This window comes from Lutjanus erythropterus, chromosome 22 (assembly GCF_056507025.1).
Source record: "Lutjanus erythropterus isolate fLutEry1 chromosome 22, fLutEry1.hap2, whole genome shotgun sequence".
Taxonomy (NCBI): Eukaryota; Metazoa; Chordata; class Actinopteri; order Lutjaniformes; family Lutjanidae; genus Lutjanus; species Lutjanus erythropterus.
Window position 1 is genome coordinate 2877318 of NC_139338.1, and position 20457 is coordinate 2897774.

The following is a 20457-nucleotide window of genomic DNA, read 5'->3' on the forward strand; positions in this document are numbered from 1 at the left end:
CAGCACGCATTGTTCACTGCTCACTGTTCACAATAATTCCCTACCCCCTCACAGGGAGCACTTTCACATATTGTCTCTGTGCTTATGCTGGAACAAAGTGTCTCCAAGGGGAGCAGCTGCAGTTGGAAGCTCTTACTTACTCTTCAAGTTAACCCTTTAATGCAAATGGTCACTACAGTGGAGAGCTAATAAAAAGACATTTTCTAGTAAATGCATAAGTTTTGATGATATAGTTGTACATTAGCTACCACAGTGGATGCTACTGCGTCATTTCATACACTGCCACCCACTGGCCAGTCCTTGTAAGTGCAACAAAATTTTCTCAAATCCTAGATGGCCAACAGAGTGTCAGGAATGTCAAGCAGCTCAGGAATATCTTGCCAATCCTTCTATAGCAGGAGACCCTTGCAGGTAAAGAAATATTTTGACATGACGTAACAACTAATGACTCATATAGATGTAAAAATTTCCAAGTATTGATATTTTCTTGGGAGGAAATTACAATTTATCATTTGTCAACTAAATTAGACATCATGTGGGGCGCCCCTGTAGCTCAGTTGGTGGAGTGTGGACCCCATGTGCTGAGGCTATTGGTCCTCTGCAGCAGCTGGCAGTTCGACTCTCGCCTGCAGCCCATTTGCTGCATGTCATCCCCTTCTCTCTCTATCCCCTTTCCTATCATGTCTTCAGCTGTCATATGAATAAAGGCAAAAACCCCCCAAAATAATCTTTAAATTAGACATCATGCATCACTGGCCACATTTCAACCACAATTCATACTATTACTGCCACTTTGTTATTTTTGAATTAAATATTTCATCTACACTAAATTTTTCAGCTGCAAATCAGTTGATTTATTTTATTAGAATGTAATTAGTACTTTGTAACAAAAACAATACTTTTTGCATTATAAGTTACACTATGTAAGTGACAGTTAGTGTCTTTATATTTTGTAAAGCTCAAGTGCAGTGTGTGATGGACAGGCCTACAGGATAGTAGAGCAACTACCATCTGACTCAAGTGAGGATGATGCTAGTGGCTGTGACGATGAATGGCTATCAGAAAAAGGATTAGCAAAGTCAAGAGCAAGGTATTAAACTGTACTTGAATATGTTATAATATGTGAAAACACTAGTTTAACTGCATTACAGATATGTGTTATATATTATTTTATTTCATCATTTTATTCATTGGTTTATTAAATACATATTTATTTAGTTAAAAAACACAAATGCACGCTGTCCATCTGAGTGGACATGTGAAAAACAGCTTGAAAATTTTGTGTAAAAAAAAAAAAAGAGTTAAATTGTTCTTTTTCATGCCTAAAGTGGAATAAAAGCACTTCAGAAAAAAATCCTGACTCAAGTTGTTACTATTTATGCAAGAAAGGATTAAGAAAATATAAAAAATTGAATTTGCTTGCAATGTTCATCAGTGTGACAGAAGAGTTGTTTTCTCAAGTATAACTGAATGAATATCAAGTTTATTTGCCTAGAAAAGTTTTTGAATTATTACAAAATCACATAAAGTTGCCTTTTCAAATTCAGTCACCTTTTTACGTTAAAACAAATGTATTTGTGTTAAATGTTAAATTTGTACTGTTATACAGGTTGCTTTCTTCTACATCTGACAAAAAAGAATGGGAAGTTACTGTCTTTGCTCCAATGATTTATTTCTACAAACTGTCACCAATATCCACACTGAAGTGGGAAAAGGGGCCTTCAGGTATGCTACTCCTTCAGCTTGGAATCAGTTGCAAAATCATCTAAATCTTCTCACTGCAGTTTTAAAATGGTTGAAAGCAGGCATATCTGGCTGTAGAGGGTTTGAATATTCAAGAATGTTCTGATATCTTGCTTATAATTAGGGATTAAATTGTGCCAGATCCTGCCAGGATCCAAACACACATCCCTGATTGGGATTGGCGCCTATTTAATTGGATCTGGTACCTCTGTCACCATCAAAACCTTTAACAAAGGTAAGGTTTTCTGGTGATTATTGTAAATGGTAAATATGGATATTTGATAAACGGTGAAAATAAATGGTATAATATAAGTATGACTAAATTGGTGCTGTTGTTGTACTGGAGCACACATATGATGTGCAGATGCATCCAAACGCATGCATTGAAATTTGTTTCAGATAATTTCAACACTATTCCACCAACCACTGCAAATTTACACACATTTGTCAAATACAACCAACCACATGATCAGATGTTAGACTGACTTTATGAGTAGTTTCATCATGTTGAACTTGAGAATATTGCGCAGCAGTCAGAGAGTGCCCCCCATTGTGCGCAATCCACTGACAGAAGGGAAACAAGTGGAGTGAAGGGGCAGTCACTGAGATGCAAACCATAAACAGACGTTTCTCTGCACCTCCCTCTGCTGATTTTGAGTGCTTATTGTGGATGCTCTGATTAATGAACGTAAATAAGTGATTCTTTTATTGTGATGACAGTTTAGCTACGTTTTAACAGCCAGCACCAATAGGTGAAGTTGTCCAATGTGTTCCACTGCAATCCTGATTTACAAGTTAAGCACTGCTTATAATTCTATAATTTGTTCTTTGTTTAATTTTAGATTGTTTTATGTTGGCCTTATGTCTGCAACCATGTTGTCTGTGCTGTTGTCTTGGACAGGACTTTTATTCTCAATCAGTCTTTTACTCCTGATGGAGTGTCAGTGATTAGTTTACATTCTGCAAATAGAAGAGGCCACTCAGCAGAGTGCAGATATCTGCCAGATGACAGATGTCATCATGAGGTTCATTTTTTGGTCAAATAATCAGTATTGGTGCATAACAAACATGCTTATTCTACATAAACTATAAATACTACTCAAATGAGTTCTTATTTTCTTTGGTATTTTTGTCACATGCAGATATACAATTATATTTGCTGGGTAATATTTATGCTGATGTTGTCCAATGTCAAGTCTCTGTTTGATTGTGTGGTGACTTTGCCTGCCAGAGCGCTATCCATGGTTCTGATACCTTTGACCTCTTTACTTTCCCAATACAGCAGCCTAACTCATTTGACTGTAAAATGCAACACGTTGTTGGTAAGATTTATGCCTAATTGTCTGTGTGTGTGTGTGTGTGTGTTTGTGTTTGTGTGTGTGTGTGTGTGTGTGTGTCTGTATGCTTCATGAATAACCATCATGCACTACAGCCCATCATAATAACGTGCACAGGGAGCTGTTATAAGCACCATACACCACTTGTCAAAATCCACTTTTAATAGGCCCACTTTTAATATTTTAACATGCATGCACAGTACATATTCTTATAAATAAACATGCATTTAATAAACCTAGGGCCCTTTTCCACCAAATAAGCTGTGGTTCTTGGACCAGTTCTGTTCAAGGACATTGAAACCTTGGTGCTATCTAGTGCACCAGAACACATTTCCACCAGTTTTGAGTGGAATCGTTGTAATCAAGGATGTTATCAACAGAGGTCAAGGAAAACCTACTACTTTTTGGTTCCAGCTGTGAGCCAACTTTTCAGGTCCTGAACCAGTTCATTTTTGGTGGGAATGCACAGAACAGTTCAATATTAGAAGCTGTGTAACGGATGTCATGACTTTCTCCCTCCAAAAGCTAACATTAGCTGCTGAAGCTATGATGCCTGTGTGTTTCGTCCAAGAATGTAGTCACATAATCAACAGCTTGTTTGCTGTTTCCCAAAAGGAGCAGGAGTTGCTGGATAAAACACTTCAGGTACAATAACATTACAGTATAACTGCAATTTTGGTGTTGATGATGTATATTGTGCGAAAGGTGATCACTCAGGGTTTACTACAACTACAACAAACATACCACAAATTGTGACTTTCATGACATATACAACTGTCTTTTAAAATGACAAACATCATACATGTAATTTGTGACAAAATTCAAACAGGAACAAAAAGTATTTGTCTCTTGTGATAGACTACTGTTCATATTTTTTTCTCAGCAGAGTATGGTGTAAGTGTCTTCCCTCAAGGCATATTGGGTATGCACATGTAGTAAATCTGTTTAGTCTCTCCATAGACGTATTATACAAACCTAGACAGGCATTGCCACTCAGCCTTGCATTTTCTCCCATAAGCCACCATTATAAAAGAGATGTGTACAACTGTTGACAGGACTCCTCAAACTGCAAACAAGATAAGTTATGACTCATTCTATGATGAATTTTTGATCCATGGAGGTTTTATAGTTGTCCAACTTTCTTCAAGCTGAAAAAAGTTATTTAAATATCTGTGATATCATCACAGTGTAAAGCCAATGGGCTAATGGGACCTCACAGAGGGGGGAAAGGGAGGAAACACTACCGCACATATTCAATTACATTCCATTTCTGCCATATTCTGACAATAAATCCCCACAAATCTGACAAATTGGACCTTTAAAGGCCTAGCAAAGGGTCGCTTAATTGTCTGTATCTAAGTGCTTGTATTGCAATTATTTGAAATTATTTTGGCTGCAATTGCAGTTGTGATCTGATTAGTGGGAATGATCATTTTTGCATTACAATTTTCATTTTCACTGATATTTAAATAGTGATGATGTGATGATTTGTTGGGATCTGTACCAAACATCTTCCATTTGGAGACCAAGATTTTTGGGCCAGGGCATCTCTGCAGCACTACAGTACTTCATCATTAATTAAGGTTTTTTCTCACACATTTTTCCTTTTTCAAAAATTTCTATTTGGTTCTGGCTCTGCAATTTGGATATTACACTCAGCCATATTGCACTTTTGATAATAATGCAATTATTTGTGCAGCCCTATATATATGTGTATATACATGCATATATATGCATACACACACATATAGATACATATTCTACATGCTATGCGAAACATCTTGTTTATGTTTTTATTTTGTACTTTTATTCTTGTTTTTCTCTTTTTTTATTCTTGTTTTATTTTTATTCTTTTCATCTTGTTTTGATGCTAGTTCACAATATCACTGTATGTGTTTCAATTTATCTTATCTTATTTTACCTGAGTTTGGGAATACACGGACCCAAAGCCTACCTGTACCCCAAGAGCAGGCCAGTAGGTTAATGTCGCCCAGTTTCAGACTGCCGAGGTCCTCCGTGGTCCAGTCCAGACTCCAGTCCGTCCTGATCCACTCCTTCTTCCTCTCCATCCCCTCTGTGAAAGCAGCGCTGTGATTGGCCGCTGGCTGCTTGTCAGGAAGAAAGAGCTGCTGTGTTGAGGCCGAAAACTCAGACACCAGCAGGACCTGGACGACAGTGGAGTACCTCTGTGGAAGGGATATATACTGTACCGGACAGTCCACCGGGAGGTGTTTTTAACGAGCCGGGCTGACGCGGAGCACCGAGCGGCTCTCCGGGCGGCTGCTGTCGAGGCCGCCGCGGCTCTGTGTCTCCTCTTCGCCGCCTGACTGACTGACTGTGTGTCGCTGCTGCCCGCTGCTCACAGTAATCCAGAGCCTGCTGTTAATGAGCCTGACGCAGCCACAAACCTGCCTGACATTTAAGTGTTTATCAGAAACACAGCGGCCGAGCTGTGGCTGCTGGTGGCGGGGCTAACAGCTGAGGCTGCCGGTCCGGACCGGTTCAAGACTCCGCGGCGGAGCAGCGGCTCATTTTGCGCCAGAACTGTTGTGACTGCCCGATAGAGAGCTGATTATCTTTAAAGCAGCACGTTTGGCTTTATAACTGAGGATTTACTTGGTTTAAACACCCTAAAAGCAGCAGTTTGAAGCCTCCGCATCAGGTGAGTGAATCCGCAGTTCTTCATGTCTGACAGGCACGCGACCTTACCTCACCAGCCTCGTTCTGGCTGCCTCTAACCGCGATATTTTTGGCACCACTTGTGTGGGTTTCACTTGTTAACATAACCTTAAAAAGTCCTTGTGCTTACATTTCCATAAAGGCCTGTATATGTGTGAGGATAGGTAGTAACGCAGCACATTCCGGTTCTGTCTGTGTCACCCAAACGTACAGAAACCAGGGCAGAAACAGTCCTCTAATTCCCCCCCAAACAACACTAAATACTGGAGGAGGGGGGAGTAGGATTAACGGCACGGCTCTGAGTTTCCCAGCTGTCGCATTCCGTCTCCCCGTGTTGAAGAAATATTGTAAGACGGCGCTAAAATTTCTTTCTTGTAGTCTTTTATCAGTATGCTAATTCTGTCCCTCTGTAGTCTTGGCTCGCGAGTGTTGTTTGTGAGCACGCGGATGCATCAACAGCCATACGTAACACGAGCGCGAGCTGAACGGGCAACAGTTGCACTCAGTGGAACAGCGGGATGATAGGATACTACGAACATATGACATGAAGATAATACTATTAAGAAAACACATGTTTCATTTACTGCTCCTATAGCAAGTCATTAAGAGCAATTACATCATTTACATTAAACTATAAACAATAATACATTTAATTCATTAACTATAAAACTGTTGTTGTAAGTTATGCTTTATCTTTAACAGTTTTCTTTCTAACCACAATCTACTTTTTGCCTCAACAAAGCAGCTTCACCTGTAGCCAGTTTAGTTTATAGAGAATTCTCATTTTTTTTAATTATCGCCTATTTTTAAGAGTTGCGACAAATCATGTCATAGCCAAAAAGAAACAAATAACATAAATAAATAAAGTAAAAATATTACCAAAACACTAATTCTTTTTTTGTGACAATTTAATCTTAAAGGATTTATATATATGAAATGTATGTATTTTACGAATTACTTTGGTTTGCTTTAATTGTTTTAATTTATAAACTTGCTCTGTGCCAGAAAACAGTCCTGTTCTGGACAAGAATTAACAACTTCAGACAATTTAAAAATGTGTTAAAAGTTTTAAAAATCTAAAACTAACAATACCTACTGATAACATGGGTGTAGAAATATGCTATTATAATCATCATTGTTTTAAAAGTAATGAAAAGTTTGTGTCCTGGAGCTCTGTTAACAAAAACATGATTTAATCAGGCATAAAAAAGGTTAGCTATACCCTAAGGACCCCTGTCTCACTTCCTGGTTTAAAAACGCAGGAATACTTTTAAAGCACTGGCAAACTTTCTATTTTTTAAGAAATTCATGAAATAATATTTCCATCAGATGCGTCTCAACCATAACATGTCAACTCTGTAGTCCTTCTAAATCAAAGCTAAATAAGAATTATGGTTTAAAAATGTGTATTTTGATTTGCATTAGACACTTTAAGAAATAAAATGGCTGCTCACTCCAGCTATGCTGTGAAATGAAAATGTAACATTTTGTTGACTCTGTATGAGTTATAAAAATGTAATCACTAGAATGTTGGATTCTAGGATTAGTAGCTTTTTGTTTGGTCTTTTAAAATATATTTCCCAGCATAATTGAAGCCCCTCAATATGTTTTTGTTCCAATTCTCAAGATGATGATTCTTTTTTTCAGCTTTGTGACATAAAATATTTAAGTAAGAGCTGCAACGATTAATCGATCAATCCATTAGTTGTAAACTACTAAATTGATTGCCAAGTGTCATTTGATCAGCTCAAGTCAAAAACTGAGCTGATTTCAGCTTCTAAAATTTGAAAATTTTCTGGTTTCTTTCCTCTTCTCTGACAGTAAACAGAATGTCTTTGAGTTGTTGACAGAATAAGACATCTGAGGACGTCATCCTGGGCTTTGATCAACATTTTTCACCATTTTCAGACATTTTATAGACCAAACAACTAATCCATTAACCGAGAAAATAATTGATAGATTAATTGACAATGAGAATACTTGTTAGTTGTTGCCCTTTTTTATACAGTCCAGTGGGTTTTAAAGTAGATGATGTGACATAATAATGACAGGATATTTCTTAGATTATAAAAAAAAAATTCAAACATTTGGGGACATGTGGTTTTCACTGGACATCATCTGTTTGTCTTGATTGGCTTTCATTAAGTTATAATGGCTGCTTCCACCTGATGATGGATCCAGCTGAGGCACAAAAAACACTCGAGCATTACAAATGACACCACAGGGCAGCAACTAATGATGATTTCATTAGTGATTATTTATTCAATTAAGACTTTAATCTCAAAATAATATGCCTCTTTATAATCCCAGAATAGGGTTGCTGCCAGTGCTTATTGTTATTAGCCTATTGATTGTATTTGTTAATGAATTTATTAGAAAATTTGCTCTGTAAAATGTCAGCAAAAAGTGAAAATACCACCACAGATCCTCAGAGCCTTCAGGCAGGGGTGTCAAACTCAGTTTTGTTCATGGGCCACATAAAACCCAGTTTGATCTCAAGTGAGCGGTCAAACAAATGACAACACCTCCAAGTGTTTTTTCCTTACTTAAGCGCAAAGAAGTCCACTCTGAAAACACTCACAATTCATGAAGCATCCGTTTACGAAAGAGATGATGTACAGCCTGAGACGTCTTAAGAGAAATACACATGACTTAAATGTCTTCAGTGCCTCAATTTGTCAGTTTTTCCACATTCAGCCAGTTTACAGTCATTACATGTGCATTACAATATACATATCACAGTGGATCTGTACATTTGGAACTGAACAACAATGTAATATTTTCTTCTTTATGATACAAACAACGTATTACGATCTAGAAATATGTTTATTTTTATTATCATTCCTTCCAACTAAAGTGGAAGCTAATGCGGAAGAAATTGAAGTTATCTCTAGTTTACAAATACTTTTTCAGAGCCTTTATAGCAGGGTTCCACGAAAAATTTATTACGATTCAAGTCTGACACAGATTATTTTGTACTGAAGCTGCTGATTTTAGCATTGGTTTGCACAGTTCAATGTATTTAAATATGATCAATATAGGTATTCATTGTTTTTTCAGACTGTGTTGTGGTCTGGAATTAATGACTGCACTGCAAGTTGTTAGACTTTATAAAGTCATCCTCTCCTAGCCTACAGTGATGTCTGCAGATTGATCGTTTTGTTCGACCATTTAATATGTTTAGTTTACAACAATGTCAAATAGAAAATCAGCAAATGTGAAAAGATGAATTTGAGAACATTTTTTTCCTCCAAACAGACATGAACCTAGACACTGGGCTCCCTGCACACCCCAGAGGTAAACTGTCACATTCTGTCAGTCCCGTTTTTCATGACTTTGTCAATCAATTTGTTCCTCTTGACTTCATATCATGGGTTTCTGTTCCTGTTTTAATTAGTGTTTTTTTAAAAAAAATACCAGCGTGTTGGGGTCCTGGGGCCCACCAAACTGTCTCTGCAGTTTTAATAGATGGAACTATTTATTGATTGAGTTTGTGCAAGGGCCGTCAGTCATTTTGAAGGAGACACTTTTCCCCTCAATAAACTGTTTTTTTTTAATTCAGATGACATTAGTTACATAACTAACAATGTTTTGAGAAGAAATAACTTAATTTTTTGCTATGATGGTTGTTTCTGACAGTGGTTTATCCTTTGTGTCCCTGGGGACCCTAGTCAGTAGTCCTTGCACTGTCTTGTAAACATGTTGGTAGGATGAAGGTTACAATAGTTGACATAACAGATCAAAAAAACAAACAAACAAACAAAAACAAAACCAATAACAAACCACCACATTTAGAGATGCCTGATTTTCACTGGACAGCATTTGTTTGTCCTGATTGGCTTTCACTGCTCCCACCTGATGCTCCTGAGCTAGGGAATGACTGGACATCCAACTGAGGCACAAGACACACTCCAGCATTACAGACTACACCACAGGGCAGCAACTAATGATGATTTCATCAGTGTGTATTCATTTAATTAAGCCTTTAGTTTCAAAATGTCAAAGCTAATTAGACTTGTATATAATATATTGACAGCAAGATCCCAGAGTAGGGCTGCAACCAGTGAGTATTGGCACTATTGATATTATTTTGTCAATTAATTGTTTAATTTTAAAATGTCAGAAAATAATTAAAATATCATCACATTTTCTATGAGCCTAAGGTAATTTCTGATTGTTTTGTGTGACAATTTCAATTGAAAAGAGATTCAATTTACAACAAGTTAATGACAAGACACCAGCAAGTTGGTGAAGCTGGAACCTTAATGTTTTCCCTTGAAAAAGACTTGAATGATTAATTTTCTAACTTTGGGATTTATTGACTTATTGTTCTCCATCAGCCTATTTTACCCACATCAGTTTAACTACAATATATAAAATATAGAAAGCAGCAAATTATCATAATTTGTAAACGGTAAAATATTTGGTGTTTCTGACCAATATAATATTTTCCTGTATTTGAAGTAGGGCTGCAACTAACAATTATTTTCATTAGTCTCTCTTTCATCAATCATTTTCTCAGTTAATTGATTTATTGTTTGGTTAATTAAATGTCAGAAAATGGTGAAAAATGTTGATCACCAAGAAATTCACTTTGCTGTCAGTGAGGAGTAAAGAAACCAGAAAATATGCATTATTACTATTAATATTTTAGAAAGTGCAATGAGAGAATTTGGATATTTTATCTTAAAAATTACTCAAAACAATCATCATTAATAATCACTGATTATTAATATAGTTGTCAATTACTTTAATCATTGAATTGATAAATCGACTAATCACTGCAGCTCCACTTTAAAAAAATAAAAAACAACTATGAAATGTCAAGTTTTTAGGAACAAAGACATACAGCTTTGATCACATTATAAATCCATAGATGTGTCCATTTGATTCTGATCTGGACTATTTTTGAAGTGCTGCTGCAGGGTCAAATTTTTGTCCACTGTTTGGGTGAACCTAACCTGACACACAGACGGGTTGTTACACAGAATCACCTGGGAAGTTGTCGAAACCAGTTTTTGACCTTTTACTTAAGTAAGTTTTATCTTGGCTGTAAAAGTCTCTTATAATAAGCTTACTTGTTTTGGAAGCACCTCACCTCAGAGAATTAGGCTTTTAGTTTTAGACACTTAGATCTAATGAGTCAATAACCTTTAAACAATCGATATCTCCATCAGTCCCTGGACACATAGCGTATCAGTGTTACGTGTGTTTGTCTTCATTAATGAGCGTGTGGAGGACGACTCTTGGGGATGTATAGCGGAACAGCAAACAAGCCTGTTCTGTCCACTGCTTCATTGATTTCCCCGTTTGAGCCCAGGAGCATTTAACAGCCACATTTCAGGTGATGCACTCATCACAGTGTAATCACTGGAGATATTCTGGAAGTTAATGCCCCCCCCCCCCCCTGGGTGAACCTAACCTGACACCCCCCCCCCACAATTGGAGATCAGGCCACACTCTGGAACTGCTGCCTTATGAGCAATGAAGACAACACAACACTTTGACCTCTACAGACAGTCAGGTAAAACTCACCAGTCACATGCTGGACATGTAAGATGATCTGGCTTTTTGCTGCTCTGTTTCAGTCTCATCTCTTCACTAAACTGGGGAGAAAACCTTAAAAAAAAGACCTCATCAATAATAGTCATCCCAGACTGTGTATGTTGTCCTTCATGCTGTCTGCTGATCCAGTGCAACTACACTGACGAAAAGATGATAAACAAGTCATTTACTGGAGTTAATTGGAACCGTGTGATAGCAAGTCCCTCACTGGATTTATAGCACCTAATAGATTCCCATCAGGGCCCTCGAGTCATTTCATTTAAAACTAGAGGCACACTGAGTACCACCATGTCATGTTACTGCCTCTGCATTCTGATCATCCAAGCATTTAACTTTTGATTGGTCACTTTAAAGTGATTTTACACTAACTGGATAACACTGAATTTGGACATAACTTCAGTTTAATTTGCACTGATGCTATTCACATTAGCACTGTACATTTAGCATTATTTACAGTTTATCCACACTCAGATCAGTGCTATATGATGTGGAGACAGATTTGACCTCAACAGCTGATTCTCACTTTTTGGTTCGTCCAGTCTGATTTTAAGATGTTTTCTTATTTATTTATCCCACAGCAGGGAAAATAGCTTGGTTACAACAGCCAAATAGAAAGAAGCATCAATGAAAAAAACAATGAAATATAAACAAAAGGAAATATAAAAAATAGGATCAGTATAAACAGGGGAATTTTAAGACATAAAAAAATGTAACACATACAAAAATATTAAATAGGAAATATAGAAAATACACAATATCTATATTCAATATTAACAAGAAAGAGAGTCAGCAGGTTTAATTTACTATTTCACACAGGAAATATTGGTATTCACAGTTGAAATTATATTGCTCCTGAGGTGAATGCTGATATTGCACAGTTGAAATGAAATTGCATCTGAATGCAGTGTAGAATACACTATTTACTGACGTATTTTAGTTTAAGTGTTTGCAAAATTGTAGATCTGTCTTGAATTGGTGCTATGAAGCTTCAGTGAGAGTTACCCACAAATATTCAAAGCTTAAGCACTGTTGGAGCCATAATAATATTTTTTGTTTGTTTTGTTTAAATAATACTAGGGATGTGCGCGATTAGTTGACTATATGATGAAATGTTACCGACCTCGGTAGTCGGCTGCAGAAATACTAGTTGTTTAAACTGTTTATCAGTATTTCATTCATGCACAATTCCAGTTATCTGTTGCCTCTAAGATATTATGCAGCCGCCAGCCACTAGTTGGGGCTGCGGCCCCATCAGACAGCAGCCCCTCTCGCTGTACGCTGTAAGCGCGTATGCCCCTATGTTCCAGGCAATCTTGGGTTTTTATATCAGCAAAGTCAGACAGATGACAGCCCATAAAACCAGTGCGCTTTGGCAGTGTTTTAATCTAGAAAATGGAAATAATGTTGAATGTAGACTGTGTCAGAATAAACTGGTATATAACCAGTCGACTGAACAACATGTGATCACATTCAGAACAGACACAGACATTAACCTGCAAGCAGAGCAGCTGCTGCTGCTAGCACTGCTAACGTTAGCCACACTGTTTGTCAGGCTGGCAGCTAACGTCAGCTCCAGGTCAGTTACCCACAGACACTGTCATTCTCTTTGGTATGAAAAGTTGAAGCATTTAGTGAGTTGTTGTCATGTTTGTTACAATTCTAGACTGTGTTTAACGGCTGCAAATGGCTCTTAATACACACATTTTTTTTTTTTTGGATAGTGTTTAACATTAAAATTAATATATTCTGCTCAATTTTAATTGCTTTCTGAGTGTTTTGTTAGTGTTAGATTTAACAGGGAAATTAGTTGCCAGGAACATCCCTAAATAGTACACAGGTGGCTATATGTATACATACACAGTTTTTGTGTCTGAACACTGGGAGGAATATTTGGACTGGAAACGCAGGTAATATAGGTAAGCTCCAGGTGCACAGCAGGTGTGTGACAAGGTAAGCAGACAGTTTTTTGATCGTGGCAGTGTGGAAACGTGTTGAAACTGAAATTTACATTTATTTTGTTTAGGTAGATGTGACAGTTTATTGTGATATAGACCAGATGTTAGAATATATCTAAGGCTGGACTTCAATAACATTTTACATCATTGCTGCATTGAATATACTTTGTTTCCTCTTCCAAAACTTGCAAGTAATTAAAGAAAGAAATGACTAAGACTCAGTTTGGATTGTTGGAACTCTTATCCAGTGGTCCTGCTATTAGAATCACCCTTTGGTCTCTGGAGTGGTGGGTTAACTGTTTTGTTGGACTGCAACTGATTATTATGAACATGATCAATTTCTCTGCTGATAATTTTCTTGATAATCCTAAATTAGACTATAAAAACCTAAGGTGATGTCACCAAAAGTCTCATCATGTCTAACCAACAGCCTGAAACCAAAAGATGTTACATTTACAGTATAAAAGTAGAGGGCAACAAATGATCACATTTCCGAAGCTGGAAGCTGCAACCAGAGAATGGATGACATTTTTGCTGAACAATTAATGACTGACAATTAATTTTCTGTCCTTGATTAATTGACAAGGTAATCTCTACTGTTTTTCCCATGTGGTGTTTGGAAAAATCATTTAAAAATCTAAATTGGAGGTTTTAAACAAATTCTGTCATTTTTTCACTAAAGCACTGGTGAGTGTCTTTGTATTGTACAATATGAACACTACCTGCTTTCAATTACTTTTTTAATGAGTAATTCTTTCATTAGCTATAAAAATTAATTGTCAAGTAACAACTAAGAGACTTCAAATTATTCATAATCTAGCGATACAGTAAGCAAGACATGTTCAAAAACTGTCACTAATTAGTCACGTCATTTGTTAACATACTGACAAGGTTTTAATTTGGGGAAACAGCATGAATGTTCTGGCTCAAAGTTGTACATTTGACTTCCTGGAACACACAGCCTCCCTGTTTATTTCAAAGCCAGCAGTGAAGCTGAAATAAAGCCACAACCAGTAACACAATATGACAGCAGCAGTTCTGGGGGCCATTGGAAGTGCATCAAGCAGAGTGCAGTGAATTCAGGTACAATAAGGACCTGTGCTCACACTCACAGCACCGCTTGGATCATGATTGGAGGGAGCATCACAGAGACATGGCTCACTTATTATTGTCATAAATGATATCTGCACTCTCAATTCAGAGAACACGCTTTCACTGAGATGTTTCCTGTTCACCTATAGCTTTGAGTCTTTGATCCTGGGATTGTCTGTCCTATAGCTTCTATCACAGCATTAAAAAAGTATAAAATGTGTCGGAAATGTAAATTCTGTTCACCGTGTTTTTTCCTAGGGCACAAAACTGAGCAAAAAGAATTTATGAATCTAAGGTTCATTCTGAGATGCATTGAGTGCTATGTCATCATGAAGATATCAGATATTATTCATGGTTTTAATTGTCGGCCACAATGGTCCAGACTAAGTCAATAAAACTAGTTGATGTATGTCAGCTAATTAGTACAGTTTTTCTTCTAAACACATGCATTGCAGAAAATATTGGCTGAAAATGTGTGAAAAGACTGAGAGTTATGTAGCGTTCAGGATTTTTTTGGTGGACCTGAAACATGGCCCCATGAATGAATAACCCCAACGCCCCATCCCCCACCCTTCCTAATGGTCGGTTACAAACATACCTTCAGTGACTCTCTCAGTCCAAATCAGCCCAGCAGTTCACTTCAGCTCACTTCAGTTCCAACAACCTGACACAGAAGAAAAAAATACCATTCTGTCACCGTCCTCTGGCCTCGTGGCTCAAACATGTCTGGACATGTTTCTGTGGTGTGACAAACTGAGACCACACATTTATTGTTGCTTTACATGAACTCTGAATGGAAGTACAGAAATATGGTAGAATTCAATACCCTAGATAAACAAATGGAACAATATATAATTAATTTCTTCCCATGATACAGTGTGAAACTGCTGTATTGTTGCAACTGTAAAGCGTGGATGTTAGTCAGAAGAAAGCCAATAAAATGGTGAATGTGTGTGACTGTTGTGCAGATGTACAGAGGCAGCAGGGTGACTGTTCAGTGCCCTGAAGAGATGCTGCTGGAATAACCTCTGACATTCTCACTGAATGGAATAGACTGTTTTCTTTCCATCCTCACTGTGCAGTGGGCGCTCATGTAGGAGAAATTCAGAGGCTGGTTACACAGCTGCTCACCACCAACATTTGTCTGTTTCATGCAACAGCAAGTTGGGAGGCTGATCTTAGAGCTCTCTATGATAATGTGCACTTACGTGAGATACGTGAAGGTTTCCATATTTAAACAGTAATTTTAAATGAAAATATCCCTTCTTCCTGTTTTCTCCTTTATCTAAAGGTAATGTTTCCCTTCAGTTTCTGTGTGGTGTGTCAGTTCTGTCACTGAGTGAGAAATGTGCTGTATAAGCCTGCTCTCCTCCAGCTGTCACTAACCACTGCTGCTGCTAAATTACAGGATCATTTTCCTCTTTAAATGTGACACACCCATGAATGAGATGTACAGAGAAATGAGACCGCTCAAAATCAGACCAAACAAGAACCAGCCACGGTCATGTGGACCAACATATTGTAGGTCTTCATTTTACAAAACAATGCGGATGACTATTCTGCAGTTAGTGTGTCTTTTTTTTGTCACAACTCTTTTTGCAGAATATTTCTACCTCTAACTTTGCTTTCAAGCACACACATTCACATTAAAATACAAAATCTAGGAAATATCACGTAATATGCGCAGACAATATGGCAATAAAGCCAAGGCACTCTGTCTTCTGACGAAATAATATGTAAATTTATCCTTCAAGCAAAGGCAAGGCAAACATATATTGACTCAAATCTTCATATATGCCAGCTGTGGGTGTCATTGTAGTACTAAACCAATGGAGGGAATTACAATAACAGCATGAGTACCACATACATAACATGCCACAGAAATGAAGCATTACAGTAAATAACATTTAGTAGAAACAGTGGTGGACTCATGTCATGATGCATGTAGGGCATTTATCTTTCAAATAAAAAAAAAAGACCCAACAAATGCAAATAAACAACATAATGCAATGAAATAAATAGACTGTGCATGCTCCAAATTATATGAAACCAACTTAACATACTATAAATGTAACTGATGAATAATTGTACACAAAAACTAAAAATATACCTACAAAGTAAGCTTGCAGTAAAGCAACGTTTGTCGTAAGTGGTCTTACACCAAAAAAAATTTGATTTTCTGAGAATCAAAGGAAGAATTAATACATCTGACACTGGAGTCTATTGTGATATGAAATTGGCATGTGCAGTGGATGAATAGGCATATTCAATATTGCCTGGTAAAAGAATATTAAGCGGGTGTGGAAGTAACTAATTACAAATACTCAAGTTACTGTAATTAAGTAATTTTTGGGGTATGTATGACAATGTATTTTTACTTGTACTCAAGCATTCATTTCACCATGTAATCTACTTAGTTACTTTCAAAATCATAATTGAGTACTGAGTACAAATTGAATTAATATCCAAACTAAGGCTGGGCAATATGGCAAAAAATATTAGCATGATAATTTTCCCTGTATTGATCGATAACAATATTTATCACAATATATAATTTGATAATGCTGCCAGATTGAAAAGTATCCTTATAATGTCTGACACTTGAAGAAACCAAATGATTAATTAGCTGAACTTAGAATATAGCTTATTAACATAAAATCAGATAATATAATGTAAAGGACTATGCAAACATTTTGTCATAACACTAAACATGCAAACATGATTTGGCTCCATTTTTGGGAAGTGATACCTCTGGCTTTGTTTTTTAAACAACTAATTAAAACAATCTAAAATATATTCAGCTAATGTAAATAAAAGTAAAAGCTGTGACCTTGAATCCCATCCCATTCCTAGGGCAGCAAACATTTCAGTCTCAAATGTTTGTAGTGGTCCAACTCAAGACAAAAAGGTAAACAAATGGACCACAGTTAAGGCCCTGGGACATTCAAATACTCAGCTGTCCAATAAAATAAAAAAAATAAAAAGTAAATATGTACAGTGGACTGGATTTACATCTCAAGTGTCGGAGGTAGAAATTTGAATAAAAGCTAAAGTGCAAAATGTAAACATTCACACTCTTCTTTTTGATCGCTTCTCATATGGGATTATGGCAACAAAAAAGGACATTCTTGATTGCTGTTTTGGTACAGCCCTGCTAGCACTGCCCACAGCAGCAGAAGTACTAGACCGCTGAGCAACATTTGTTGTTGGACTTCTGCAGTTCTGGCCCAGATTTTTATGCTCTCGGTGTAGTCGCTGGGATGCCACCTTTTCAAATGATGGAAAAGGTTTGTCGATGACGTATTTTGTAGACCGTCTTTGCCTGTGCGTCGTCACCTTTAAAGTAGCCAAACCACTTCCAAATTATAGACTTTGAGTAACATTTTTTTTAATCCACAATTTTGTTGTTTCTGGGGATAACACAAGTTCTACTTCACCTTCACCAACGCTTTGCTCCTCACTTTTCCTCTCTTTTTGTTTTGTCCACACTGCTTTCAGTTTCTCTTTTCTTCGGCACAAACTTTGCAGTGAAGCTGTGTACTAGGACGCACATCCCCAACACTGCAGACTGACTCACTGCTGCCCATTAAGTTCTGCTGCATGACACACTGTTTGGATCTATCTAGGTAAAAATGGCTACAGTTTATTATCGTCATCAACATGCATTTTATTGCGATCCTGCTTCAAAGATCGTTTTATCACCCAGACCTATTCCAAAGCCAATAAGATGATCTGATCACAAGTCAGCCAGTAAAAAACAGGACATATGAATGAGAAACTGAACACTCCTGCAGCACAGGTTTGGAGTAAGGATGTTAATGATTATTCATTAATTGATTAATCAGCATTGAGACTTTAGCCAGTTAAAAATGTATCTGTGAACATTTCATTTAAAACAGAATCCTCTTTGATTTAATGTCTGCTATTGATGATATATTAAACATCAATGTTAAACTAAGACTCTGAGTAGTTTCTGAGATGATTACTTTGTACTTTTACTTAAGCATTTTAACACCTGTAGTTTTATTTGTAAAATAACAGTACTTGTACTTGAGTACAGATTTTCAGTACTCTTTCCACCACTGATATTAAGTATACTAATGTAACAGTAAAATGTTTAAGTATAAAGGCACTGAAAGCATTGTTTAATCATAGTCTACTAAACAATCATACCGAACCATCAATGTAGCATACATGATATTTAAATAAGCAAATGTTGAAGTTTTCACAGTAGCTTATAATTATTCGGGATAGTATGAGCACATAGACAGCCAAAGGATATTAGAGAAACAGCAGAAAGTCCACCTCATCATTCAGTCCTGGGGGATTAGTGGCTTTAAGTGTGAAAATCCAAAATGTTCCCTGTTGAAGGAGTATTTTTAGTCTCTCAGCACCTCTTATGTGGCTAAATGAAGTATGGCTTGAAGGGCAGCAGCTTTTAAAGACAAGAGGCTTCCGTGTCCCGCTTGGTTGTAATGAACAGCCATAGGATAATTTGGATATTTTTTGTGCAATTAACAGTTTTGTGCTCCCCAAGTCTGTCTCTGTCTGTCTTTCATTGTGAAATGCATGTTGAGGTGTTATCACTTTGACACTGTAGAGTTTCCACTGAGCTAAAGTGTTTGCTTTGCTGTCGATGCTGAGGGACAGCAAGCAGCTGTTAAGTTCAGCTTCCACAGCTTGCTTCAGCAGCATGGAAGATGTGATGGGAGTGGAGCCGGTGTTTGTTTTGAGTAAACTGGCCAAAATTCACTTGGCATTCTTGGCTCTATGCTTTGGGCTTTGGTGTTGTCAGACAGTGTCCCTCCCTAAAATCAGAGAGACAATTAAGAATGCACAGAAGAGTATAGATAATGCACCCATCTGATAAGAGTATCTGGCATCTTGGATCTCAGCAGTGCTCATCTTAGAGGTGAGACGAAGTACCAAGTAAGTCTCAAGTCTTTGCGCTCAAGTCCCAAGTCCTAAACTTTGAGTTTTGAGTCCTTAACAAGTCTCATCCTAATAGGCTCATCACCAAATGTAATTCCATTTTAACAACAGAACCTCAACTTACTGTTTTTTGTGTTACTTCAAATAGTAAACAAAGTTGGAAGTTGATGTGTTGACCACCTTGTAGTTTTTGTACATGAACAAAATGATCTTTGGTATCTGAAGTCCAAGTTGAGTTGCAAGTCTTTCAAGACTAAAATCATAAAATTTGTGACTCGACTCTATCCTTCTGGGTCATATCATTCAAATTTATACCTTAATTACCTTTCATAGTGTTTCTTTAATTTCTACGACCTTAGTCTTGATGTCTTGGACCTATTCACTGCTGATGCAGCTGACCTTGAACTTGTGGTCCATGAAGCATGCCGTGACCAGAAGGTTTTGTGTTGCTGGGTCATCAACCCAGGATTTTCACTGCAGTAGTTTGTATCATCTTCCTTTTCTGCAAGAACTGATGTCTTCAAGAGATGACAGACTGGTTTCATATAGGAAACACTCAGGGAAAGAGATCAGTACCTGGTGTATGCCAGGTTTACAGACTGACATTGCCAGGAGAGAACCAGATGACATGTTTTTCAGTCTGCAGAGAGAACATCAGATATGGCCCACCGCCGTGCCAAGACGCTCTCTATCATCTTTCGCCTTGAGCCCCACTTGGTTAGGCATTCTATGATGAGTGAGTGCTCTGGGAGGTTGTGCTCCTGTTGTGCTTCTTTCAGTGCCATCTTCTGCTCCCAGCTGAGGGAGAAATGTCCCACCATTTTTTTTTGCCAGCAGCACTGGCAATGGGGCTGTCATCTTTAACAGCATTTTCAGGAAAAATAAATCCTACCACTTATCATTCCATCCTATCTGCAAAATATAGCTATTTTGAAATAACTACAAAATTCAGAGACTTCATAATTAACTACAGTTATTACAAACTTTGCAATACAAATTAATGATTCAGGGACTACATGTGAGTTAACTACTGTAATTACAAAGTAATGATTCAGACAGACTGCCATAATGTGATGTTCAGCAGTAATAGATGCTAATACATTTAAGCACTGGATCCTCAGGCTATAAAGCCCCTAAATTTGGTGGTCAAAGTA

The 20457-nt window shown here is 37.3% G+C and overlaps 1 protein-coding gene across 1 annotated transcript in view; it reads left to right on the plus strand.

Annotated features, from left to right (window-relative positions):
• Window positions 1-5070: 5070 nt before the first annotated feature.
• The window catches only part of large1 (LARGE xylosyl- and glucuronyltransferase 1), a 161834-nt gene continuing 146447 nt past the window's right edge, over window positions 5071-20457 (plus strand). The window contains exon 1 of the mRNA XM_084710864.1: window positions 5071-5742. The gene's annotated coding sequence lies outside the window, so the exon portion shown is untranslated. The remainder of the gene's footprint in view (window positions 5743-20457) is intronic.